General features: G+C 38.7%; 1 protein-coding gene and 1 long non-coding RNA gene across 13 annotated transcripts in view; one reads left to right on the top strand and one right to left on the bottom strand.

Annotated features, from left to right (window-relative positions):
* ENOX1 (ecto-NOX disulfide-thiol exchanger 1) overlaps nt 1-27,264 on the top strand; it is a 568,976-nt gene that overhangs the window by 170,291 nt on the left and 371,421 nt on the right. For 9 of the 11 annotated variants that reach the window (XM_032314937.1, XM_032314924.1, XM_032314926.1 and 6 more), the window contains one exon: nt 7,232-7,370. The exons of the other annotated variants lie outside the window; for them this stretch is intronic. The gene's annotated coding sequence lies outside the window, so the exon portion shown is untranslated. The remainder of the gene's footprint in view (nt 1-7,231; nt 7,371-27,264) is intronic. 11 annotated transcript variants of the gene reach the window in all.
* Nucleotides 14,041-25,793, bottom strand: LOC116574256. Of its 2 annotated transcripts, XR_004279173.1 has the most exons (4): nt 25,524-25,793; nt 18,579-19,351; nt 15,606-16,458; nt 14,041-14,161 (listed from the first exon to the last, which is right to left on the bottom strand). It is a non-coding gene; the product is annotated as an uncharacterized LOC116574256 (long non-coding RNA). The 2 variants fall into 2 exon arrangements; XR_004279172.1 differs by lacking the exon at nt 14,041-14,161 and having other exon boundaries at nt 14,496-16,458.

The raw sequence follows: 27,264 nt of genomic DNA, 5'->3' as shown, positions 1-27,264 counted from the left end.
CAGACATGCAAAAATCCTTAACAAAATAGTAGCAAATAAAATTCAGCAATATATAGAAGAATTATAAATCACGACCTAATGGGATGCATTCCATGGATGCAAGGTTGGTTCAATATTTGAAAATCAACCTCTGTGATCCACTATAGGAACAGGTTAGAGAAGAGAAGACACATGATCATATCAACTGATACAGAAAAAGCATTTGACAAAATTCAACACCTATTCACAGTAGACTTTCATAAAAAACAGGAATAGAAGAAATTTTTTCAATTCAATATATAATAGTCTTCAAAAGATTGCTACAGATAACATTATAGTTAAAGGTGAAGGATTTGGGGCACCTGCGTGGCTCAGTGGGTTAAAGCCTCTGCCTTCGGCTCCGGTCATGATCTCATCCAGTGTCCTGGGATGGAGCCCCATACTGGGCTCTCTGCTTGGCAGGGAGCCTGCTTCCCCCCACCCCCTGCCTGCCTCTCTGCCTACTTGTGATCTCTGTCTGCAAATAAATAAATAAAATCTTTTTTTAAAAAAAGGTGAAGGATTTAATATTTGGGGTTTTTTTAAATTTTCATTTTTTTTATTTTTTATAAACATATAATATATTTTTATCCCAAGGGGTACAGGTCTGTGAATCACCAGGTTTACACTTCACAGCACTCACCATAGCACATACCCTCCCCAATGTCCATAACCCCACCCCCCTTCTCCCAACCCCCGTCCCCCCAGCAACCCTCAGTTTGTTTTGTGAGATTAAGAGTCACTTATGGTTTGTCTCCCTCCAAATCCTATCTTGTTTCATTTATTCTTATCATGCTTAGTGACATAAGTCAATCGGAGAAAGACAACTATCATATGATCTCCCTGATATGAGGAAGTGGAGATGCAACATGGGGGGTTAAGGGGGTAGGAGAAGAATAATACTTTGTTTTTAAGATTGAAAACAAGGCAAGGATATTTGCTTTCAGCGCTCTTATGTAACAGAGTGATACAAAGCCGCAAAGGGAAAAAAGGCACACATATTGAGAAGGAAGGAATAAAAACTGTCTTTATTTGTAGATGATATGACTTGTGTACACAGTAAATATCTAAGAATTTGTAAAACAAAAAACCCAGAACTAATAAGTGAGTTCAGGAAGGTCACACCACAGGCTAAACATACAAAAATCAATTTTATTTTTGTGTACTAGCAATGAATATTTTGACAAAGAAATTTAAAAATACGTCACAATTGCTCAAAAAAGAGAAATAGTTATAAACCTAAGAAAACACATACAAAACTTGTATGCTGAAAAATACATAGTTATTGTAAAAGAAAAAAGTTTTAAATAAATGGAAAGACATGCCATGTTCACGGAGTGGAAGATCTGTATTCTCCCGAAGGTGATATATAAGTTTTGACAGCAATTTCCTCTCAAAAGCTCAAGAAGATTTTTATGGATGTTGACAGGATTATTTTTAATTTTATATGGAAAAACAAAGGATTTAGTTTAAGAATTTTGAAGAAAAGCAAAATAAAACGGAATTGGTCTGCCCAATTCCATGATTTATTATATAGCCACTATAATCAAGACTGTAGTATTGGTGGAGGGATAGATACATAGATCAATGGAAGAGGACAGAAAACCCAGATAAGGCCCCACACAAATATGCACAACTGACTTTTGATAGAGGTTCAAATGAAATTCATGGAGATAGATAACCTTTTAACAAATCGTGGTGGAGCAATTGGAAATTCATAGGCAAAAGTGAACCTCAATTGCAGTCTCAACATAGTATGCAAAATTAACTCAAAATGATCATAGACTTAAAACTACAAAACTATTAGAATAAAATAGAAAATGTTGGGGATTTAGGAATAGACAAAGAATTCCTAGACTTGACACCGAAAGCATGATTCATAGAAGGAAAAATCAATATACCAAATTATTATTAAATATTTTTTTTAACTCTGCAAGAGTGTTGGGAAGATGAAAATGTAAGCTCCAGACTGGGAAAAATATTTGCAAACCACTTAACTGGGAAAAGACTAGTACCTTAGAATATATGAAGAACTCTCAAAAGTCAAAAATAAAAAACAATCCAATTAGAAAATGGGGAAAAGACATGAAGAGACATTTTACTGAAGAGTATATGTAGATGGTCAGTAAACATGTGAAAAGATGTTGGACATCATTAGTCATTATGGAAATGCAAATTAGAATCACAAAGATGTTTCATTATAAACCTGTTAAAATAGCTAAAATAAAAACTAGTGACAACATCAAATGCTGGCAAAGATGCAGAGAAACTGAATCACATACACAATCCTGGTAGGAATGTTAAATGATACAGCCACTTTGGAAAAACAGTTTGGTGATTTCTTAAAAAACTAAGCATTGCAACTGATCACAGGGAATGATCACAGGGAAACCTATAGGCAAATGTTTGTAGCATGTTTATCTGTAATAGCCAAAAAATTGGAAGCAACCCAAATGTCCTTCAAAGGTCCTTTGGTTAACGAACTGTGATACATACATGCCATAGAATAGTACTCAGCAATAAAAAAGGAATGAACTGTTGATACAGGCAACAACCTTGGTGAATCCCCAGAGAATTATGCTTAGTCAAAAATGCCAGTCTCACAAAGTTACATTCTACATGACTCCCATTTATGTGACATTCATTTTTTATTTTCTATTTTGTTTTGGAGATTTCATTTATTAGCAAGAAAGAGCATGATTGGGGACATGTCAGGGTAGAGGGCAAGTCTCCCTGCTTCTGCTGAGCAGGGAGACTGACATGGAGCTTTATTCCAGAACCTGAGCCACACACGATAGTATCCTTGTAACATTCATTTTTTAAAAACAAGGTTATTGACAAGTGGGTTCCCAGGGGCTACAAATGGGATAATGGAGATAAGTGGGTATGACTATATAAGGGCAACATGAACATTTCTTGTGATGGATGAATTCTGTATATTAACTGTTTCAGGGAAAATATATCTTGGTTGTAATATTATATTGTAGTTTTGCAAGATGTTACCATTGGGGAAAACTAGGTAAAGGGTACAGTTTATGTCTGTATTATTTCTTACAAAGGCATGTATCTATACTTACTTCAAAATAAATAGTTTTAAAAATATACATATAATTTGATCCTGAATTGTACTTCTGAGATTTAGCCATAGATCGTCATTTCAGGTCTAGTTATAATAGCAAAGATTACAAAGAGTGTGTTAGTTCATCAAGTGGTATAGGTTTTAAATAAATTCGTATAATGCAGATGTTACAAAGAATGAGATAGCACAAATACACTGATTCATATGGAAATGCACACTCCAAAACCATGCTTTGGTACATTATTTTAATGACATATTAATATACACAAGTGTTTATATTTACACTTTTATATGCAGGGATTACTTTTGGAATGTTAGACAAGTGACTCAAAACCATGGGTGACCTTGAGGAGCTGTGTTTCTGGTGGGCAGGTGTGAATGAAGGCTTATTTACTATCTATATACACTCTTGTTTCTCTTGAATTTTGTACTTTGTATTTCTATGACCAACTGAAGAATATATGAGCATGTTTAAAAAAAAAGAGAGAACATCCAGAGACTCAAGTATACACACACACACATATATACATGGGAATTTAGTATATAATAAAGGGAGCATTTTATGACAGTAGGGGGAAAAGATGTGTTATTTTATGAAAGATCTTAGGAAAACTGCCTAGCCATTAAGGGAGGATGAACAGTCATACAACTACTTAACTCTTTATATCCAAATGAATTCCAAATGACATGAATATATAATTGTAAACAATGAAAAAAATATTAGGTAAACATTTCATCATCTTGGGATAGGAAAAGTTTTTTGAAAGCATAGCACCAGCAATGTAATCACAAAGGAAAAAGATTGACAGATTTAATATATATATATATTAAATATGTATAAGTTTATTCTTTTGTATGCCTATAAGTGTCCAAATATATAAACTACATCAAAAGATATGACACTGCCCCTCCAGAAGAGAGTGGAAAATAAATTGTGGTATATTTGCATAGTTAGTTACTACACAGCAACAAAAATGAATGAACTATAGGAGCAGCATGGATAAATTTTGTGGATATAATGTTGAGCCAAAGAAGCTATTTACAAAGCCAGTTTGTGGTATTAAATGTCAGGAGGGTGGTTCACTTTCAAGAGGAAGGATAGAGCCGCGACTGGCCGGGTGGACATGAGCAGGCTTCCATGACTCTGCTCATGTTCCATATCTTAGGTGGTAGTACAGGGGTATGTTTCCTTTGTGATAGGTCATTAAGCTGTATACTATTCCATATGCATATTCTACTTCAAGAAAACAGTTTTAGGGGCACCTGAGTGGCTCAGTTAGTTAAGCAACTGCCTTCGGCTCAGATCATGATCCCAGAGTCCCAGGATCGAGTCCCGCATCAGGCTCCCAGCTCCACAGGGAGTCTGCTTCTCCCTCTGACCTTCTCCCCTCTCATGCTCTTTCTCACTGTCTCTCTTTCAAATAAATAAATAAAATCTTTTTTTAAAAAAGCAGTTTTAAAAACAAACAAAAACATAACACTTTTTGATTTCCATATTTGTGAGGACTTTTTTTTATTGAAGTTGTCTTTTGATGGTACCATAAATGATAAAACTTCTCAGAAGGCAAACTAGTGATGTGTTTCAAAATTTTACTTAACAATTTCTATTAAGAGAATTTGTCCTAAGGATACAGTGAGAAAAATATAAGAGGAAACATCTATAATGATTTTCATAAAAGCTTTATTTATAAAAATGAAAAATCAGAAGCAAACTAAATGCCCAACATTGAAAGATTATTTAACTGATAATGATATGTAAGGAATATATACCAATTTGCTAAATATACCAAGCAGGGAGATGTTTCTTTGTGTGGAATGCAATACAAATAGTTTGGTGAATGAAGTAGCAATTTTAGATCTCTACATCTTTTTTTTTTTTTTTAAGATTTTTATTTATTTATTTGACAGAGAGAGAAATCACAAGTAGGCAGAGAGGCAGGTGGGGGAGGGGGAGAAGCAGGCTCTCCACTGAGCAGAGAGCCGGATGCAGGGCTCAGTCCCAGGACCCTGAGATCATGACCTGAGCTGAAGGCAGAGGATTAACCCACTGAGCCACCCAGGCACCCCAGATCTCTACATCTTATGTAAACACATTCATACACATACACTTAAATATACATACTCAAAATCATATTTTAAAGAACATCTATAGCTTATGGTTTGTCTCCCTCCCAATCCCATCTAAGTGACTCTTAATCTCACAAAACAAACTGAGGGTTGCTGGGGGGAGGGGGTTTGGGAGAAGGGGGTGGGATTATGGACATTGGGGAGGGTATGTGGTTTGGTGAGTGCTGTGAAATGTGTAAACCTGGTGATTCACAGACCTGTAGCCCTGGGGATAAAAATATATGTTTATAAAAAATAAAAAAAAAAATAAGAATAAAGAACATCTATAGCTAAATAGTTGGAGACATTAGTTATTAAAATGTTAACAGAATTTATCTCAGTTTTCTTGTGTATTTTTTTTTCAGTTTTACCTTTCATTTCTATAAAAACAAGGAAGCACAGGGAGATATGACTTTATAATACCTGAAGAAAATAATAAAACACAAGTAAACAAAAGTGCCAGAACATCCTTTTTGTATATTTCTTAGAGTTATTTCCAGCCCCCTCCCAGCACTATTTAGGGGTTTTAGTTATAATGGGAGAAAAAGAAGGGAAGATAGAGAAATATAAATCAACTGTTTATTTGTTAAGTTTAATCATGTTACAAGATAACATTGAAAGATATGAATCTTACAATGTTACAAAGAACTTCTCTTATATATGAGTAGAATTATTTCTAGGTCATCCTTCAATAGAGTTATTTTCATTTATAGATTGAATTATCATGATATAATTCTAAGTATTTTCTAGTGTATTGGAAAAACTTAAAAAGTGGTATATTACAAACTTAAAAAGAATTTTCATAATTAATTAGACCAGGTTTTATGAAGTTTTAAAGGTATATAATTTTTGAGTCTGCCTTTAAGAAAAAGAACAAAATTTGTAATACAATGTTATTTACTGTCTCTTGGAAAGGCATGTGGAAATGGAGGGTCCTAGCACTTAGAGTTCCTTTTACTTCATGTTAAATTCACCTAGTTAGACACATAATTCATGTTAAATTCACTTAGTTAGACACATTTCTTATGCCCTGTTTCCCTTTTAGGGGGAATTATTGCTCAAAATTGTTAAATTATGACAACACACCTATTTGTTAATAAAGCAATTTAAAGATGTCTTGAAGACTGATTCATTAAAAAACAAAGGAAAAGAACACATATTTTAAGTCTTACTGTGGAAGGTTGTTAAACTTATTGACGCTTCAAGGCCCTATACATAGAATAATTGGATTTACTTATTTCTTCTATTTTAAAGTAAAAATTCATTCAACAAATAAGTATTTGATTAATATTACTTATTTATTTATTTATTTATTTATTTATTTATTTATTCCAGAAATAGCCTCACACTTATAGAAACTGTACCCCTCCCCCGAATTCTAAAATTTGGCTTCAAAATATATTCAGATTTCACTTCAGAGCTTCTTGAGCTTGAACACACGCTCTGTATTCAGGTCACGCGGGGATCTTGTTGAAATGCAGGTTCTGATTCAGTAGGTCTGGAGTGGGGTCTAGCGCGGTGCGTGTTTTCAGCGCGCTCGGTGGGAAAGCGCCGCCGCCGGTCCGCAGACCACACCTGGTGTAGAGCGAGGCCCCACCCCTTCCAACCAGCATGCGGCAACCCCTCGTCAGAAGCCGGAAGGTACCTCCATGCCCTCAACATGGGAGGTGCTGGGGAATGTTCCAGGTTGTGGTTCTTACAGGCGGCTGGCGAGCACATAAGTGGGAACGCAAATATAGGACCTGGATTGCTTGAAGCGCCTGACATGGCTGAGGACCGTGGGTGAGTGGAGTCGGACTGAGAGCCAGAAAGCAAGCCCTCGAGAGGAGGATAAAGCCCTCCTCTTCCTGCACTCCTTTGAGGAAGCGGTCTGAGTAAAGGAGATGGGCCGACTCTTGTCGTTGGCAGCCTGCCTTCAGAAGCCCCGGGGAAGGCGAGGAGTTCGTCTTGCAGGAATTCGAGAGTGTAGAGGAAGACCCTCAGAATTGTTCAACTCCAGTCACACACATGCGGTTGCTTCCATTTCAGGGTTTAGGGCGTGCTGTGTGGAGCCACAGTCCTCCCAGCAGGCGGCCTGGCCCACCTGTGACCCGTGACCTGTGACCTCTTCTGGGAAGTCTCCTCAGGAGCTGAGGGCGTCGGCGTTCCCTAGTTTCCTCGCTCGACGGTAAAGCCTTGGCATGGTGTTTTTGACATTGCGCTCTGGTGCGGTGAAGCGCCTGCACGTCCTTGGTGGGGCGATGCGGTGGGGCGATGCGGTGGTGCGGAGCTCTGAAGAGGCGCCTTCCGGTATCCGCGACTCCGGCCATCACAGACATAGGACTTGTTACTGTCAGGGAAAACGAAGAAAAGCAAGAAATGTGCTGTGGCTCCTAATTTTGGTACTTTTCACCACTAAGAGAGCTGATGCACGTATTTTTGTCTGTGGTAAAAACACACAAACAGAACACGATGTTTGCCTTCTTAACGCGTTCTGAAGTGTTCAGTCCGGTACTGTTAACCCTCCGTACAATACTGTGCAGATCTCTAGAACTTTGTGTTCATCTTATAAAGCTGAAGTTCTATAGCCTTTGAGACTCCCTGTTTCCTTTTACCCCCAGCCCCAGACCTATGATACTCCCTGAGACCCACAACCTGCAACCAACCATCACTCTACTTTCTGTCCCTTGGAGTTGGACTCCTTTAAATACCGCATGGAAGTGGGATCGTGGAGTATTTGTCTTTCTGTGAGTGGTTTATTTCACTTAGCCTTATGTCCTCAGGTTTCATCCATGCTGTAGCATGGGTCAGCGTTTCGGGTTTTATGGTCAAGTCGTGCTCTAGTGCATGTATATACTCCATTTTCTTTATTCGTTCCTCTGTGGATGGCCTTGTCCGTTGTTCTCAGCTTTTGGCTATGGTGAATAACGCTGCTGTGAATATGGGTGTGCAGTATCTCTCTGAGATCCTGATTTCTGTTCTTTTGGATACATACCCAGAAATGGGATTGTTGGGTCATATGGTTGTTCTGTTTGTAGTCTTTTTGCGGAATCTGCATCTTGTTTTCTTCAACAACTGCACCATTTTACATTCATTTACAGAACACTTGCTATTTTGTTTGTTTATATTTTATAATGACCATCTTAACAGGTGTGAGGTGATGTATTTTAAATATAATAATCTCGAACTAGTAACATACAAGAGTATGGGTGTAATCCATTTGGGGTACATTGGTGTTTTCACCTCTAACAATTTCTGCTATTGTTGGGCCACTGAGATTTACTTTGTTGGCCCTTCCTATCTGTAATACACACATTCTTATTCAAAATGAGCCTGTGTGGGACATTAGTTTCTTCTCTGTCACTGCCTCACAGAGGTCAGCTCTGAGTAGTTGCAGTGGGTTTTCTTTGGTTTGCCTTCCTATGGTCACCCTCCCCTATGAAACAAATTACCAAGAATTCTTAAAAATAGTGAATTGGGGTAAATCGGAGGGAGAGACGAAGCGTGGAGACTGTGGACCTGAGAAACAGACTGAGGGTTTGGGAGGGAGAGAGGTGTGGGGATGTGGGAGCCTATGGTGGATATTAAAGAGGGCATGTATTGCATGGAGCACTGGGTTTGGTGCATAAACAGTGAATCTTGGAACACTGAAAAAAATAAAATTAAGATGTTAGAAAATAAATAAATAAAGCTCTTTCACCAAAAAAAAATTAAAAAGTAAAAAAATAAAGTATTAACATTCATATGTGAGGATGGCTATTGACAGTGACTGACTAGGTATGAATGACTAAAAAAAAAAAAAAAATTATGCAGAATTGGCAAAAAGGAAAAAAAGTATCCACCCCAAATGTGACATCAGAATCTTGGGGATATTTTAGGGAATCTGTTTATGACACCAGTGCATGAGTCTGGCAAGCAATGTGACATTGCTCATGAAGAAGAGCAAGGTCCCATGCCAGGGGTAAGCTCAGACCTCTGGGCAGAGCTCCCAACTGCTGGGAGGTTTATTTGTTTTGCACACTTTACGAAGTAATTGGTTGTTAAGTCACATTCTGTGGTTGCTTTACAAAGTGGCTTTACAAAAGTAGCAATACTGGGATGCATTAGAAATGATGATTTAAGATTGAACTGGCTCTGTTGAAATAACCTAAATTACATGCTGTAACATTGTTTTTCCCAAGTGGCTAAAATCACTGACTTAAGATATTTAGAATGTCAGAAACGTATATTCTTAATAAGCTTGGAAAGTCTTCCATACTTCAGGGAGTATCATAGGTCTTCATCATCATCTAAGTAGGCCTCTGAGACCACATGGGCTGTGACTTGATTTCTCTCATTATGAATAAATACAAAATGACTGATGCATTCTGACATCCGGACGGGGCTGGACCAGATGTGAGACTGAGTCATAGTTGCGCGTTCCTTGCTTCAAATCCTTCAGTGTACATTTAGCATCTAACATTTAAACATTTAGACTGAAGGATTATTCTTCTTAAGTATGGTAATTCTTGATGCCTAACAGATGGATCTGTCAAGCATGTGCGTGTCTGGGTACATGGAGCTAGATTCGGGAATGGCAGCTTCCCCGGGCATCACTGTATACCAGTGGAATATCATTAGTGTAGACAGTAAACATGGCACCTGTCAACTCAGATTTCTACATGAAACACTCAGGTGGTTGGTAAGACAGTATTTATTCCAACTCCCTCATAGGGATGGGGAACAAGATAACATTAAGAATTGTTTCCACTGTTGAACTATCTCTATTGAATATTTTTATAACAATAGTGAAAACCTCTTGGCATTGCCTAATTACCTCTTTTAAATATTTTGCAGAGTGTTACAGCAAGCCACACCACTATCTTAGTTTGGAATCACTCAATTTTGGCAATCGTCAGTCAGTTGAAATTCTTGTACTGAATGTTATATTGTATAGGTCTGTTTATTAGAAATGAGTGGTTTAGTTTTGAACATTTATTTCATTTTATTGAGGGATAATTGACTGTAACATCATATTAATTTCAGGTATACAACTTAACGATTTGATATATATATATATTGCAAAATGATCACCATAATAAGTCTAGTTAACATTTATTAACATATTTAATTATAATTTTTTCTTGTGATGGAGATTTTTAAGAAGTATTCTTTAAACAACTCCCAAATATATATTACAGTATTATTAACTACAGTCACCATAGCATTTATTTATTTTTCTATCTAAAAGTTATTAATGTGCTTTCCAAGAATTTTTGGGTTTGGTAAATCATAAAAGGAAGCTGAACTGAAAAAAGGACCATGGAAAAGTGGAAAATGTTTTGACAATATGAAAGTAAACAAACAAAAGAACTTTGAAAGCCATTTTGTAACTTTATATCTGTGTACTTTACCATTGCCCTGATAAGTATGAATAACTAATTCTGTCTAGTAATGAGAGACCAACTATAGATACACACACTTCTGTTAATACAAAATAACTTTCTCCCAATTCCACTTCATAAATGTTCAGTAATACTTGAAAAATAACAGTTTGAATGGTTACCAAATTAGCCTTTCTGAGGACACTGTCATGATTTAATCTCTGTTTGGCAGATTGTGTGTGTGTGTGTGTTGGAGACCGAGTCACACGTGTGAGCTAATACAAGCATGTAGAGTTGAATACACAGCACAGGAAAAGTACTCACATGCATGTGAGATGGGTTCCAGTTTGAGAAGGCTAGAATTTATTTATCACCTGCAAATTTCACAAAAACTTGACATAAATACCGAGAGCACTTTGCCTTTATAATATGACATTGGAGAAATGTCTGGGCTCTGTCCTGATAGCCAGGGCAAATGGTTGATATCATGCATTAAGAATGGGCACTTTGCAGTTCTCAGCGTTTGGAACTCTGCCATGTAAATCTGAAATGGGTTGAAATGGAATGCTAGGATTTTCATATAGTTATTAGAGGGTGCAAAATTTCAGAACCTGTTGGGGGGATCATAGGAAGTTAATTTCTGAGAAAACAATGTTACTAGTAAAAGATATGTTTGGACCAGAGACTGTAATTTATCTGGGTCTTATCTGGATGAGCAGAAGATGGGAAAAATCTTAACATAATGAGTGTGATGGAGTAATGTTTTTCTGTGTTAGTAATAGTCATTTTTGGTATTTGGGTTGAGGTACATTCTTTTGTCATAGTAATGTAATAGTTATTCCTTTTTAATGCTATTATATGTACTAGCTTTAATGAGAGCCTGCAAAGAGATGAATATAAAAAGATTCCATGACATGGTTTATGTTACAAATAAGAGCTTTTTGTCAGTTGCAAGTGTAGAGGTGTATGGGGAGAAATAATCAGATGCTACATAAAGTGTCACACTTTATGATTGCTTTACTTTTTAGACATGAACCTCAGGCTTTCATCCCCTCTATAGGTTTGCCATCCTTGGATGAGAGGAAGCAGCACTGAAATGGTAGTAAGGCTGCTTCTAGAAAGTTTGAGTTGTATATCCATGCTAACACAGCTGAGACCCAGTGTTATCCATTATCACCAAAACACAAACTATTTATAAAAATATAAATAACACAAAAGTGACTGTTTTATTAAATGAGAACCACTGGGTGGAGAAAATTTATGAAAACAATAAGGCACTTCTAAGCTATCAGACTGTACAGCTACAAATGAGTTATTACAAGCATAATGATTGTCTTATGCAGGGGTTAAAGAAAACAAAGCTTTATTCACAGATATGCACCAATAAAAAGTGATGGATTGTGACCACATGGTTTGTTGACCACGAAGAGGAGCAGTATCTATGCGGATCAACCTGCTGGTCTCAGAGACTGGGGACAGTGTCAGATCAAAGATTGACTCGTGAATGGGAAATGCGTCCTTGCATTTACTGAGTGCCTGCTCTGTGACAGCTCTCTGCTAGGCATTTAATGCACGTTGTAATTTGAGAAGAACAAAGAGCATGATGAATAGTCTAGTAATGGACAGAGATTAGAAGGGCTGGTGCAAGCCTCCTGGAAATTCAAGTGATAAAAAGGAGGTGGGGAGCTGACACTAATGTCAGAGAAGAGGCTTAGCAATAAGAAATAACAGGCCAGTTCTGGGCGCTCGGAAGGAAGGGTGCTCAGCAGAAGGCTTCAGCCACTTCTTGTGCCTTAGTGGTGACTAAAGGCAGTTTTATACTTATTCAAAGCACATTTACCTTACAGCGTGTCTTTAGTTTATATCTGGGGTGGGAAAAATAGGAAAACACCAGAAAGCAGAGGGACATCAAGGGTGTTTATATCCATCTGTCTGTCCCTTCCATTCATCTATCTGTCCACCCATCTGCGCAATTCAGGAAGGCAGAAGACAGATGGATAGTTAGCGGTTACTTTTTCTGGAGTTACCAGTATAGGTAACTATTAGAGTTAACAGTTCTTAGTTAACATCTGTGTTAACATCTGTGTTAACATCTGTGTTAACATCTGTGATCAGTGGCCCTTAGTGTCTGTGACCCATTGGCTTCTCACTATACCTGTGCATATCATGTGGCCCAGGACATCAGCTGATATTCATAATGCTGACCTTAAGTCACTGAGGAAATAATTCAATGTAATATTCAATAGACCCTTTTTTTAAAAAAAACATTGTATTTATTTGACAGAGATCACAAGTAGGCAGAGGGGCAGGCAGAGAAGCCGGCCCCCTGCTGAGCAGAGAGCCTGACACGGGGCTCGATCCCAGGACCCTGAGATCATGACCTGAGCCGAAGGCAGAGGCTTAATCCACTGAGCCACCCAGGCACCCCTCAATAGACCCTTTTAAAGAAGGTAGATACAAGTAAGATGTTATTTGAGAAATATTTCCTTTTTTTCCCCATGAGATTGATGATTCCTTGAGAGTAAGAAATCATCTCTCATTTTTATATCCTTGACACCTAGCACAATGTTTTTCACATAGAAGGTAAAATATTTGTGACACTGAACAGAATAGAAATAATTTAAGATTTGGGGGAAGAGATTTTCATTGTTTAAAATCCAGCATTCCCATTATCCGGTTACTCAACCAGAAATGGTATTTTGTCCTACCCATACTCCTGCCCATTTCTAATACACAAAATAAGATGATGTTTCCATGTTTTGAATTAAGGACTTGGTCATGGAAGTGTCTTTAATAGCAAAGAGGATATGTTTCTAAGACATTTTTTTAGGAGTGTTGAACAGAGGAAGGTATTGTCAGGGTAGTGTCCTGTGAAGAACTGTTCTCCACCGTTCTTCATCACAGGTGCCAGTCACGGTCTCTCCTACTTGTGCCTGTGCCTGCTTGGTTCTTAGCTCAGTGAGTTGGAATCTGCTAGCCCAAGTCTATACAATACCCTAAGCTCAAAGGTGGGACTTAGAGAGATGTAAGTTAGGGTCAAGGACTATAGACCTTTCCTAAGATACCTCTACCTGAAGTATGGCCAAGGCATCCTCATCTCTACCTAGACCTATCATGCATCTCTGAAGAGACCTAATTTTCCTTTAAGAGAACTCGTGCTGTGTGGTAGAAAGAGCTGTAGGTTCTGGAGTCCATGGGCTAGGATTTCAGTGACCACATTTGCCCCATATGAACTATAACTCCATGAGCTTCAGTTTTCCTAATTATAAAATGAGTATTCTAATATCTTCCCTACAGGATTATTGGCCAGATCATAAGAAATAATGATGAAAACCAGCTGTGTCATGCTGTTTGCAATTTACCATTTGCCTTTGTCAGTTAGAAGTATTTCCAGAGTCTAAGATTCACTAGCAATCCCTGTATCTTGTGTTCGTGAGCAAGAGGTCAGACTCAGATTCTCTTTCTGCCTGCTTTCCTCCCTGTTTGTTTCCCTTTGAACCAGACCTTGCTCATTCATGGTAAGCCCCCTGAAGGTAGGGATAGGATATAGCCTAGCACAGAGCCTGCCACGTAGTCAGTACTCAGTAAATAGTTCTTTGAGTGAATGTTGACGTACCTTGGTGGCAAGAAGTCCCCTTTATGAACAGATGAAGTAAGCTCAGGGAAATGGCCCAACTATTCAAACCACAAAATGTGTTTATAGCACTTCTGATAATAACATTTTAGAGTTTAGGTGCTCTTTCAATTGGCTTGTGTATAGGAGATACAGTAAAATATTAATTCATTCAACAAATTTTTAGCTCCTATAATGTACAAAGCACTATAGGTCATGTGGAGAAGGCTCTGAGAGAAGCAGACAAAAGCAGATACAGTAAAATATTAATTCATTCAACAAATTTTTAGCTCCTATAATGTACAAAGCACTATAGGTCATGTGGAGAAGGCTCTGCTTCCTGAAGCATGTTTTGCTTTTTTCTTTTTTTGTTTTGTTTTGTTTTATTTTGTTTTTGTAGGGGACTGCCAGATATTTCTGGGAGGAGAGTGTTATGCTACTTATTTGGCTTTCAGGGGGGAAAAAAGGCTAATTATTAGTGTCTGATTTCAGACTATCTGGAGTTGGGGAGAGCTAAGAGAGAGAGCCAATAAACAGAGGAAATGAGTAGAATGTGTAACATGTCAGGTGGGGATTGGTAACTACAAGGATGATAAAGCAGGAAGGGGAGAATAGGGAATGTTTGGGGAGGGTTGCATTCCTAAATACGGTGATCAGAGAATGCCTTGTGGAGATGGGTACACTGGGTAAAGGCCAGAGGAAGTGAGGGAACAAATGCAAATGTCTTGGAAAGCGAGTACCAGACAGAGGGAACAGCAGGTGTGGGGATTTGAAGTGCAAAAGCGATGGATGTATTCCGTGTGGGCGGGGAAGCCCTGAAGCCCACGTGACTGGACACCAGTGAGCAGGGGTAGTGAGGGGCAGGAGACGACATGAGACAGACCCACGCTGAGCCAGGCCTGCAGCGCCTTAGTAAGGACTTTGCTCTTCCTTTGAGTGACAAGTCAGAGGGTCTTGGGCAGAAGAGTGACATGGTGTGATTAAACATTTCAGCAAGACCCCAGGTGGCTGCTCTCTTGAGAGTAAGTGGAGAAAGGGCCAGACACTGGGAGTTTCTTCAAGAGCCCATGAAATAGCCCAGGTGAGAGATGGCCGTGATTTGGACTAGGGTGGTTAGATGTGGTCGACTTCTGGATTTATTGCGTGCCAGAGCCAACATGATCTGTTCAGCAGATTGCATGTGACAGGCAGAAGTGAGTCAGAGATGACTCTGAGGCTCTTGGTAACCACGTCAGTCAGTCAGACCTGAGCTTTTGTGTTTTGTTTTGAGGTCAGACTCAGATTCTCTTTCTGCCTGCTTTCCTCCCTAACTGTTTGTTTCCCTTTGAACCAGACCTTGCTCATTCATGGTAAGCCCCCTGAAGGTAGGGATAGGATATAGCCTAGCACAGAGCCTGCCACGTAGTCAGTACTCAGTAAATAGTTCTTTGAGTGAATGTTGACGTACCTTTGTCCATGGTTCAGTTTCTGAAACTGTGAGGTCTAAATAATAATACTGAGTTTTGAAGAATAAATGGAAAAATACTATGTCCAAGGTACATTATACATTCTATGTGCAGGAAACATTAATACATGGAAGCTGTAATTGTCCATATTCGATGCCGTTTAAAATGTTGGTAAATGTTTTGAATATCCACAAGGGAGACTTCTTAACAGGAAAAATAATGGTGGCAAATTTTCACCATTTCTGTTAAGACCATTTCACTAGGAGCCATCCCGTAACTCAGAAATAGAAGACTCCCATGTCTAAAAGCCATAAAATCCAAATTATTTTAACAGCATTGCTGCAAATGGAGGGGATTTGCCTTATCCATAATATTGAACTAGTGCACAAGCAAGAGAAGCATCCCCTAGGAACTTACCTTCCACACATCAATATTGCTTACTGTGATGATTGTGGTTTTAAAGTGGCACCTACTCTCGGCTTTTGGAATAAACATGGAAGGGCTGCAGTGGTGTCAAAAGTAGAAGAGCAGAGACTGAACGGTTTGAGAGACTGTGTCCTTCTGTTGTCACGGTAGCCAGAAGCTCCCAAATAGATCCTTTCCCCTTGCCCAGATGTTTAATGTGTGTAATAGCATGCCCTAAATGGTGATAGAGCCAGATGTAAATGTATAATGTCATTTTTTTTTTTTTGTCCTTAACAGTTTAGAAAATCTTTTTAAAGCTCAGAGGTTGAATTTAGCTGAGAATAAGCAAGCGAGGATTTGGTAGAACATCTGTGTTTCGAAATCGGTATTTTCAAGCTATATATGAACACTCTGTTGCTTTTCCAGTCGAACTGGTTAATTCCACACATTCTGAAAAAGAATTCATAGACCCCATTAATACGAGCACATCTGGTCATTGAGACTAGAGTTTAAAACTGTCAATATGAATCTTTCATTTTCCTGTGTACAGTAAAGAAAAAAAGAGATTCCAATTTGCAAGTAACTCCTAAAGTTGGTTGTTTCAAGGAAAAAACCTTTGCCGTGATTTTAGCTCTTCAGTAAGTGAAATTTTATATGCATATTTTATATTTTATTTCCACTAGTGTTTTATTTTTGTTTTACACAAGAAAACTGTTAGCCTGTATTTCCCGTGAAAGTACCTTGATGAAAGTAAAAAAATGTGGCCTCCCCTCACCATTGACCCAATGACCCTATAAAGGAATGTTAACTGAGGACCGTCATACACGCTAAAAGAGCGGTTAGTTCTTCTTGAGAAAGAAAAATTTTAATGTTCAATTAATCTGTGTGAAGAACAATGAACATAAAAGTCTAATACATGGACGAAATAAAATATTTATTGCAGTTATATATTTTTTTCTGGTGACTGGAAGGTAAAAGAAGAGGGAGAAGAAGTTTTTTTTTTTTTAATAAGGAGATCAGAGTCAGATAGTCAAGGACAAAGAAGAGTGTAGGAGAAGCTGAAGAGGAAGAAAATGTAAATAACTTCTATTGTTCAATACATCGTAAAACTCCTTTCTTCTCAAATCTTTACTCACTTGAGCCCTAGTTTTCCATCTCACTCAAACACAACATAAAATCCTGCCCACCAAACCCCATTCTGATGGGAATGTCACTCTCCCCTACCTGTGGCAGCACTTTGTCCTCACCTGTGTGTCCAGACCAAGAAGGCTGGGCATCCCTGAATCATTTGGGATCTGTGCCCCCAACCCTCTTCTTTTCTGCTCTCCACACCCCTTCCTGCGGGATTGCCTGAGCTCTTCCTCTGGCAACCTTTTTGGTGTCCATTGCTCACTGTCACAAAAGGAAGTGCCTCTCAAGGAAGTCTCTCTTCCTTCTCTTTTGGATCTGTGTAGAGTTCACCCCAGTGATCTCCCTAAGCAAATCTGTCCTTTCAGGGCAGTACAGATTAATAGTACTTCCTGCAACAGCAGAAATGTATGTTTGTGTTGTCCAGCATGATTGCTAAGAGCCACTTGGAGCTACTTAGATTAAAATTAATTAAAATGAAATAAAAATAAGGATTTAGTTCCTTAGTGACACTACCCACATTTTGGGTGCTCAGTAGCCACATAAGGCTAGTGGTTGCCAAACTGGATAGTGCAACTCTAGAGGCAATCCCGGGGTGGGTAGGAATGGGCCAATTCTGCTACCCACCCCCAGGCTCAGCCCCAGGGAACCATGGTCTCAGAGGAAGGCCACTGTGCATGCAAAGTGACAGCAACTGTCCCATCAGCTGTGCTCCTGTAGTGGCTTCTCTTAAAGGGAGACTGGAAGGAGCACCTCCATGTCCACCACGTGCACCATTTCCTGATGACTAGTGCTTTAGTCTGAGTGTAGGCTTTAGAGGTAGGTCTGAGTTTGAATGTTAACTCTTCTAACAGCTGTGGGACCATGAGCAGTTACCTAAATTCCCTCAACATTTGTTTCTTCGTTTGTAAAATGGACATAATAATACCTACTTCCCAAGGTTGTTGTGAAAGTGCACAGAGGTAATAAACAGAAGGCAGGACAGTACCTGGCCTGTCCCAGCTACCTACTGTATTAGCCAAAGATGAGGTAGTGTGGGTCCTTTGTCAGCCTTTTCCTACAAATTTAACAAAATCCAAATTACCCTTGTGAACTAAAGCACTAACTAAACAAAAGGATAATGCAGGAATTGTTGCTACATTGCCTATAATTTTTAAATACTTTTTTTATACAAATATAACTCTACTTATATGAAGATACTATTTTGAGTGATTGTGTGTATATACATGTACGGATTAAGCTTTATTCCTACTATTGACAGCAGGTAAGCACAGTCTAGCTAAGTACTTGACCTCTGTTCCCAGACCCAGGCCTCTTGCTGTTTTCATGGCTGTCATTCACTTGATGACAATCAGAGTCCCCTCCTCAAAGAATTGTCCACACTTCTAGATAGAGCATTCCAGGCTGCAGAGGGAAGAGAGCTGTCTGAAGGAGAAAATTACCTGTGCATCTTGGGAGAATTTCTTCTGCCCCCTTTCCTTGCAATTTCACACACTTTCATTCACCCAAGCACAATCAGGCCTTGGTATGGATGAGGCTCAATCCTAGAGAAGAGGGCACGTCAGGGCACAGCTCCTGGCTGACCTTGTAGAAGACAGGAGGACTGGACTTCAGTCCAAAAACCCAAGTAGATTCAATTGGCTGAAATGCCGGTTTCAGTGCACTTTTCAACTCAGCTTCCTCTGTTCAAAATAAGTCATTGATTTGAAGGAAGGAGGAGGAGGAGTTAAGAAAAGGCTGATGAGTTATTTTAGAAGGAGTCCCAGTATATGCTGGGGGCAGTGGAGGACAGCGGCAGAATTGTAAATCCAGGTGGGTCTTCATAGGTGAGTCTGCCCCCCCACCCATTCTGACTCCTGCTGCCTGATGAACACTCACTGTAACAACTCCTCATTTCCCTTCACCTTTCAGGTAAGCTTTGAAGGGCTTTTTGTTTTATTTTAAGGGTTTCACTACAGGCAGGGGAACCAAGAGAGCAAAGTTGGGGAAATTGCAGCTGCCCCCAAAGATCTGGAAGGGGCTTCCTCCCTCAATCCCAGACTCCCACTTACCCCTCAAACTCCCAATTACCCCATCCCCAAAGAATTTTATTTCTGACCCCATCAGGAGGCAAGGCTATGGAATCAGTTTTTTCCTTTTGGTCCTTCTCCCTGGATTTGTGTAGACTTGAACATGCAGTTTGGACAAAATAGGAGAATCTCTTTGTTGAAGTAATCTACAAAAACGACAGGAAGATAAATAGACTCCCTGGAAGTCGCTCTAGGACAGTCTCTATTAGACCCTAGGCTGTTATTCTCCTCTAGAATAATTATTAGCAAAAATTTTATACTAGCAATTCTTAGGATTAGTTGGCATTTATTCTGTTCATATACGAAACACTAGCCAAGTATCATTACTGAATAGCTATAATGATAGCTACTGATGTTTTTGAAAACTTTGGTGATACAGAATACTAAACTTTAATAGTTTCTGCAATTGTTTTTCTATAGTTACCTGGCAAAGAAATCATTATGAGCAACTACTACTTGAGACTGATTTTTAGAATGTTGAATAATCATCAACTTCATCAAAACCAAAATTGACTTTAGAAGATTTTGTGATAAATAATAGTGTATCTAGGACGTGTCCACTGCAGAGGAGGATAGCAGTCTGATATCATTGCACAAGTTGGCTTATTGAATCATGTAGGCTGTTTTTACAAAAGTCTTAATTTCTTCCTTTTTTCCCTTCCTTTCTCCCTTCCCTAATATATTTTATTAAGATTAAATTTGCAACATAGAGGAATCTATACCAATAAGCTTTATATTCTGATATAAAAATGAAAATTCAACCAAAATAATTTGATTAATTAGTATAAATCAACTACTAATAGATATTGATATTCTATTAAATACAGAGTTAATCAGGAAAAATCAAATGGCCCAGTCCTTAATGTTTTTTCCCTCTAGGATTTCTTTTCCCATTCTGTGTAGATTTATTTTTATTTTAAAAAGTACAACAATAATTGTATTTTAAAGCATCTGTGAATAAAACCACATGAATGTTTGCATAAGGTAATCACACTTTTTTTTTTAACCTATCCCAGATGGTCTATTACCGCATATACAGTAAATTATGTTTATAAAGACTGAATGTTTCCGGAAACATTGATTAGTTGACATGCAGTAACAAAAGTCTTGAATCCAAAACTCACTATGTTTAAATGGTAATCAAATTACAAGAAGTTGGACTGGTACACTTTCCTAGAGTCCTTTTACGTTTCATATCTAGTCAAAAAGATGTTCAAGTGCCTTTTTTTTTTCCTCCCACTAAGATGAATGATTAAAAACTTGCCGACCATATATTGTAAAAAATACATACATAGTGTTGTGATAATTAGGAGTAATTAGCTATCTCAGATCAGCTCCAAGAAACTGTTTGAAGTGGTCTGCAGGCCAATCCTCCAGTCCCCTCCATTGAGAGCCCGGCAGTGATGGGAGCTGCGGAGGGAAGGTGACACCCGGCAGATGGGCAGGTGATGGGGAGTGCTTCAAAGCCCAAGCTGGTCTTTTGACTTCAAAGGTTCCCTTGGAAGAGTCACCTCAAACTTTTATTAGCGCAAACCATGATTATCACATAATCCGTTGGCAATTTGTGGGTAGAACCGATTAGATGTGCCTTTAAGGTTGAGAATAGACGCAGGTGGGAGGAAACCAAAGACATACCTGGTCAGGTCCCCAGATTTGCTCAGAGTTTGCTGCTCACCCCCTTCCCCTGTGCTGTTTTTAGAATTTTCATGAAATATTTTATACGTGTAATGAAAAATACATCACATATATTTACATTATGAAAAAAGAATGAAACAGCATTTGTGCATGTGCCACTCAGCTGAAGAAAGGGAGTATCAGCAATAAATCAAGCGTCTTCTGTCTCCCCGTCTTTGCTTTGTTTCTCTCACCTCCCTCTCCCACCAAACCACTCTGTGATTACAGTGTTCTGTCTTATGATTTTACTACACATGCATCTGTACACAATATATTGTTATAGGTTTTCAAAGTTTATATAGTCAGTTCTGTTTTGCTTTTTTTAAGTCAACATTATTTTCCTGAGATGTACCCATGTTGATTAGTGTAACTACAATTCATTAATTTTCACACTGTGAGATATTCTGTTGTATGAGTATGCCAAAAGTTTTTAATGATCTGTTGGTGGACTTAATTTGAATTTCTCATCGTTGGATTTTCTCTTTTTCTTTTTTTTTCTTTAACAAAAAATGCTGCTAAGACCTTTGACCTTTCTCAAGTCAGATCCCTATGTGTAAGTGTTTTCCTCTGAAGTAGATTTAATCAGTTGAAATGATTTGTCAGTGGATATGTACATCTTCAAATGTCATGCCAAATTATTTTCTAAAGTGGTTTACAAATTTGGGGCACATGGTTGGCTCAGTTGGTTAAGGGCTGGACTCTTGCTTTCAGCTCAGGTCATGATCTCAGGTTCATGAGATCAAGCCCTGAGTCAGACTCTACACAGGGCAGGGAGCCTCCAATAGATTCTCTCCCTCGGCCCCTCCCCGATCCGGTTGCACATATGTGCACATACTCTCTCTCTCCTAAAAAAAAAAAAAGTGGTTGTAAAATTTAAATTCACAGTGGTTCTCAATGCTCTGCATCTTGTCAATATTTGGAAACTACAGGTTTTCTAACTCTCACCCTCCAATCTTGGGTATTGACTGGTATCTCATGGTTTACTTTTATATTTCTCTGGTTAGGGTTTGACCATCTGTTCATAAGTTTATGGGTCATTTGTGTTTCTTCTTCTTTGAACTATCTGTTTCAGACGTTTACCCATTTTTCTTTTGGGTCATCTATCTTTTGATAGAGAGGCATTCTATTCTCTATGTATGCTAACTAAAATCCTTTGTGGGTTTTACCTTTACCAGGTTTGTAGGTTAACTCTTCACTCTCTTTATGGCATCTTTGGATAAAGAAACTTTTGATCATGATGTATTTCTTGTCATTTTCTACCCACATCTTGTACCTCTTTCACATTCCCCATGATCACTTTGTCACACTGTGCTGTGATTGGTCTTTGTCCTTTAAGTAGTCTGCCTTCTAGCTCACTTAGTTTTTCTTTCTGATTGTGTGCTAATTTGTGGTATTAGGTATTACTGAGGTTTTTTTTTTTTTTTAAAGATTTTATTTATTTATTTGACAGACAGAGATCACAAGTAGGCAGAGAGGCGGGCAGAGAGAGAGGAGGAGCAGGCTCCCTGCTGAGTAGAGAGCCTGATGTGGGGCTCCATCCCAGGACCCTGGGATCATGACCTGAGCTGAAGGCAGAGGCTTTAACCCATTGAGCCACCCAGGCACCCCTAAGTATCACTGATTTTTAATTTCAAAGATTTTCTTTTTAATTCCAAAAACATCTAATTTATTATCTTTTAAGTCTGACTGAATATTTTTTGACAGTGTTATTTTTTGCTCATGAGAAATGCTCTTTATTTCTTTTATCCGTTTGGAACATAATTCTTTTATATTCCATACTGGGTCATGCTAATATTTGAGGCCACTGAAATTTTAAACCTCTGACTTATGGTACTTCTGACTGCTACCCATGGTGACTCGGTTTCTTGCTTCATTTTGTAATAGTTGATTGTGAGCTCATATTTGGCTGAACTTAATCTGTGGAAATTATGAAGAATGATATTAATTGCTATGGACTGAATCCCACCCCCCCCATTCATATGTTGGAGTTCTAACTCCTGTGTGACTGTACCTGGAGATAGGAACTTTAGGAGGTAATTGAGGTTAAATTAGGTATTCATGGTGGGGCCCTATGCAGATAGGCCTGTAGCCTTATAAAAAGAGACGGGACAGATCTCTGTCTCTCTTCCCACCATGGGATGACAGAATGAGATGGCAACTGTCTGGAAGCCAGAACCTGACCATCCTGACACCCTGATCTCAGATTTCCAGCTTCTAGACCTAGGAGAACATGAATTTCAGTTGTTTAAGCCACCCAATCCATGGTATTTTGTTATGGCAGCCTGAGATAATTAAAGCATTAAGAATGCTGGTTTTTCTCTGGTTTAAACTGGGCATCAGAGAGTGCTTAGGGCAGCTTTTATTTATTTATTTGGCCTGTGGTTTTCCTGAAAGCCCAAGTAATATAAATTTGAACACCATACCCATGTGAGATCTGGTCTCCTGGTGTAGATTTTAAGGGAAGACTGTTACATTTTTATATTCATTTTTTGATTTTTTATCCTGGGAACAGGCAGGGACAGGTAGGCTTTCTATCTATTTCCTCTGCTATGGATTGTTAGCTTCTAGTGCTCACACATACTGAGGGTGCGTTTTCTTCAAGTACAAGTTCAATTTAGGAGTCTCAGTGTTAATAACCCTCCTCTTCTCTCATTAATAATATCCACCTGTGGGTACCTGGTTTAGTCACTTGTCCTCAGGGAAGCCTTAGCTTCAGGGTTATCTTACCTTTTTATGATTTTAGTTTATGGATCCCATTTTTTATTAGCTTCCCTTATTTTCTGGAGAGCTCAGCAATTGTTTATGTGTGAGCTAGTTATAGTTTATCCAATACGTAGGTGTTTTCTGATAGGATAGCTTTCCTGAGTATTTAGTCCAGCAACAGTTGGAAATAGAAGTCTGACACAGTGCTCTTTGTGTTTAAAATACCACTTCCTCATTCCACATTGGACAAGTGCACAGTTTAGATACATGGAGACCTCAGTATTGGAAGCAACAATATTTAAATCTCATTTGTTGATTTTAAGATTTTGCTATATGTGGATCTGAGGCTGAGTTAGACTGAGAAAGGTCCTGCATCCACACATCTTGTATCACTAGAGTAGCCCTGTTTTTATCATTTATTTTTTAAGATTCTGAGTAGATTTTCTACTGTAAGAACAATGTCTTGAAATGGGTGCCATTAGTGTGATGGATTGATGAAGAAGCTATAGCTCAGAAGCCCTATTCTAGGAAGCATAAGAAATGGGGGGCAAGTAAGAATTTCAGCTTCAAATTTCAACCTCACTTTCCCCACATTGGAGTGCGAGGTCCTTTTCTAAAGCCTATACTGGTCCCTACTACAGCTTTGTATTTTTATCTTATTCTTTATTCCTTTAAGTGTAGTATGGGTTTCCCAGCCATACTCACAAGAAAGGAATAAAGACGGGGTGTGATTACTTATCACCATTACTGAATAAAAGAAATGGAGATCTAGAGGGGGTGATGGGACTTTTTTAATCTGATAGTGAACAAATGAGCTAAAACTTTGATCCAGATTTTTGCACTCCAAATCCACTCATTTATATATCTGTTTTAATGAGATAATATTAAATTTATCTTTAAAGTATGCCAAAAATTTTTAAATGTGCATGCTTCAATTATATCACATCAATGTGAGAAAGTAAAATGAACTAATTTACTTGAATTAATAGAAACATACTTAATCTGCATTGAGATTTTTTTCCCCAGGAGCCAATTAGAGATGAAATTTTTTGTTTATCTTATTCCATTTTACTTCAGAAACATAATTTGAGCCTCCATTTCTATGGCTTTATCAGAGAGGCAGATTAACTTAAAAAGCATCCTCTGCTCTCAACTGTGTCTTTCTAGTCATAGATTTAAAAGAAAAAAATGCACAGAAGTTAATGGAATCAGAGGATAGTCCCTGAAACTACTTCCACATGGTCTGTCTAACTCATTATTTTTGGTGTTTACGGCTTCTAAAATGAAGCACGGCTTCTAAACTGACAGGTAAAGGATAGCACGTTTGTTTTTATTTTGAACTAAAATGTTACCCACATAAATATATAACATATATTTAAAATGAAGAAAATGGCTAGAGAACTTTGTGAGGCTTTGATTTGAGTCTAATGGTTCCAATTATAGATTGGAACATCAAGTCAAGATGAGCTTTACTGTCAGTGCATTAGATAGTTCTTTGCAAAAGTGTGAGGTTTTTATATTTCTGGGAAAAAATACTGATAGATTATCCTAGCCATCATAAAGAACGGAATTGACATGTAAGTATTCTGCAGGTAAAAAGCCATTCTCACCCTGTCATTCAGGGATATGAGTCAGCAGTATATAGGGCTGTTATCAAAAAGGAGAACATGATCTGGGGTTGCATTAGCCAGAATGTAACACACAAGAATCATAAAATAATCCACTCACAGTGTTCAGCGTTGATAAAGCCCATATTTGAGTCTAACTTTCATCTCCATATTTTAAACACAATATTAGGAAATTGGAGGTGGGCCAGAGAAAAGGAATGAAATGATTTGAAAGTACAAAAACTTACTATGCCGAGAACTGAAAGTGGAAGTCTTTCTCAACAAGAAGGGAAAGTGAAGAGGGGGCATGATAGGAGTTTTGAGTCAGTCTTACCTGTAGCAGAATTGGGACTTACAGGTGCCTCTTGTTCCCAATCTTTCAAGGTGAAGTTCTTAGCACTGGAAGAAGTGGCCATGATGCCAGGGCTGGTTGTTTGAGTACCAGTTCTCAAATCTAGCCCCTGCTTCTTGAAAATATAGGCCTATGAGGGCATGGTGTCTTGTGGGGTTATTTCTCAAAGCAATTCCAAAGCCAAGGATGAGCCAAAACTAAGAGAAAGATCGATCAGGCATATGCCAGAGGTCATGTGAAGGGAAAACTTGTTCCTTCTGTTTGTTCAGAGAGAGGGCTGGGCTAGGCATTGTGGTGAAAGAGATGGAGAGAGGTCCTTGCCTTCAAGGAGCTCATTCTCCAGAGCTTGCCAACAAAGTTAAATCAGTATTCAAAGGTATGCAGGAGTTTGCCAGTTAAACAGGTAGTGAGAACATTGTATGGAGTGAAGATGAAGTACCAAGTGTGAATGGAATGCTGGGTGGGGCACCAGGTTTGGACAGAGGACAGATATTAAAATTGGGTAGTTGGGTCAGTGTTAAAATATGAAGGCCCTTTTATTTGGTAAAGATGCTCATTGTCACTCTCTTGTCAATAATGAGCCATTTGGCTTGAGACTATCAGATTTGTGTCTTGTAAAGGTCTTCTGGGGGCAGTTTGAAGACTGATCTTGCCCAGGTTAGGGTTGGGGGAGGCAGTGGCCCGAGTAGACACAGGAAGACTAGCGAAGACTCACAGGATGCATTTTTCTTCTCAGGAAGTATCCATCGGAATAAGAACAAATGGGTGGCAGGAGACATAATGGATTTAGGAGGAAGAATCAATAGGTCTTGGCAAGTCATGTGGCAGAGTGGCAATTGGGAGAAATGGTGGTATTAGTACCTTCTTGCTGTTGTGACGGATTACCACAAATTTAGTGGCTTAAAACAACATAGCATGGTTATGTTACAGTTCTGGTTGTAGTAAGTCCAAAATGGGTTTCACTGGGCCAAAATCAAGGCACATAGCATGGCTGCACTCCCTCCCAACATTCTAGAAGAGAATCTGCCCTTCTGTCTTCCAGCTCCTAAGGGCTCTTTACATTCTTGGCTTTATGGTTCCTTTCTACTTTCAAAACGAACAATGGCCAGTCAAGAGTTTCTCACATTGAATCACTCTAACACTGACTCTTGGAAGTGCTTTTGTGACTATATTAATCTACTTGGATAATCTCAAGACCCTTAACTAAATTCTATCTGTAAAATCCTTTTTACCATGTAAAGTAACATAACCAAAGGTTCTGGACATGAAGACATGGACATATTTGGAAGACCATCTTTCAGTGTCTCCCAGTTTGGATGGAGAAAGTGAATATAATTTATGTATATGAGGCTGATGAGCTGGGGATACTTAGTTATATGATTCTTACCCAGAGATAGATTTTGGGGACATAAGACTGTTAGTGCCAGTTAGTGTTGAAGCTATGAATCGCTGTAAATAGTTGTGGCCAAGTGTGCAGATGAGAGCTGAGTATGGAGCCCTGACAACCACTGAACTCTCAGGGCATGTGGAGAGTCTGCAAAGAGGAAGGAGCATTAGTGAAGTAGATGGAAAACCAGGAGCACAAGTTTCGAACATCTGTGAAGGGCACATTCTGAAGGAAGGACAGAGCAACATGAAAAACAGGGGAGGAAAAAAAAAACAACTGCTGTATTTCCTTACAGGAAAGTGTCAACCATGTCAACTTCTTTGTTGACATGGCCTT

This window comes from Mustela erminea, chromosome 15 (genome assembly GCF_009829155.1).
Source record: "Mustela erminea isolate mMusErm1 chromosome 15, mMusErm1.Pri, whole genome shotgun sequence".
Classification (NCBI taxonomy): Eukaryota; Metazoa; Chordata; class Mammalia; order Carnivora; family Mustelidae; genus Mustela; species Mustela erminea.
Note: the sequence above shows the minus strand (reverse complement) of the source record. Positions and strands in the feature narration are given on the sequence as shown.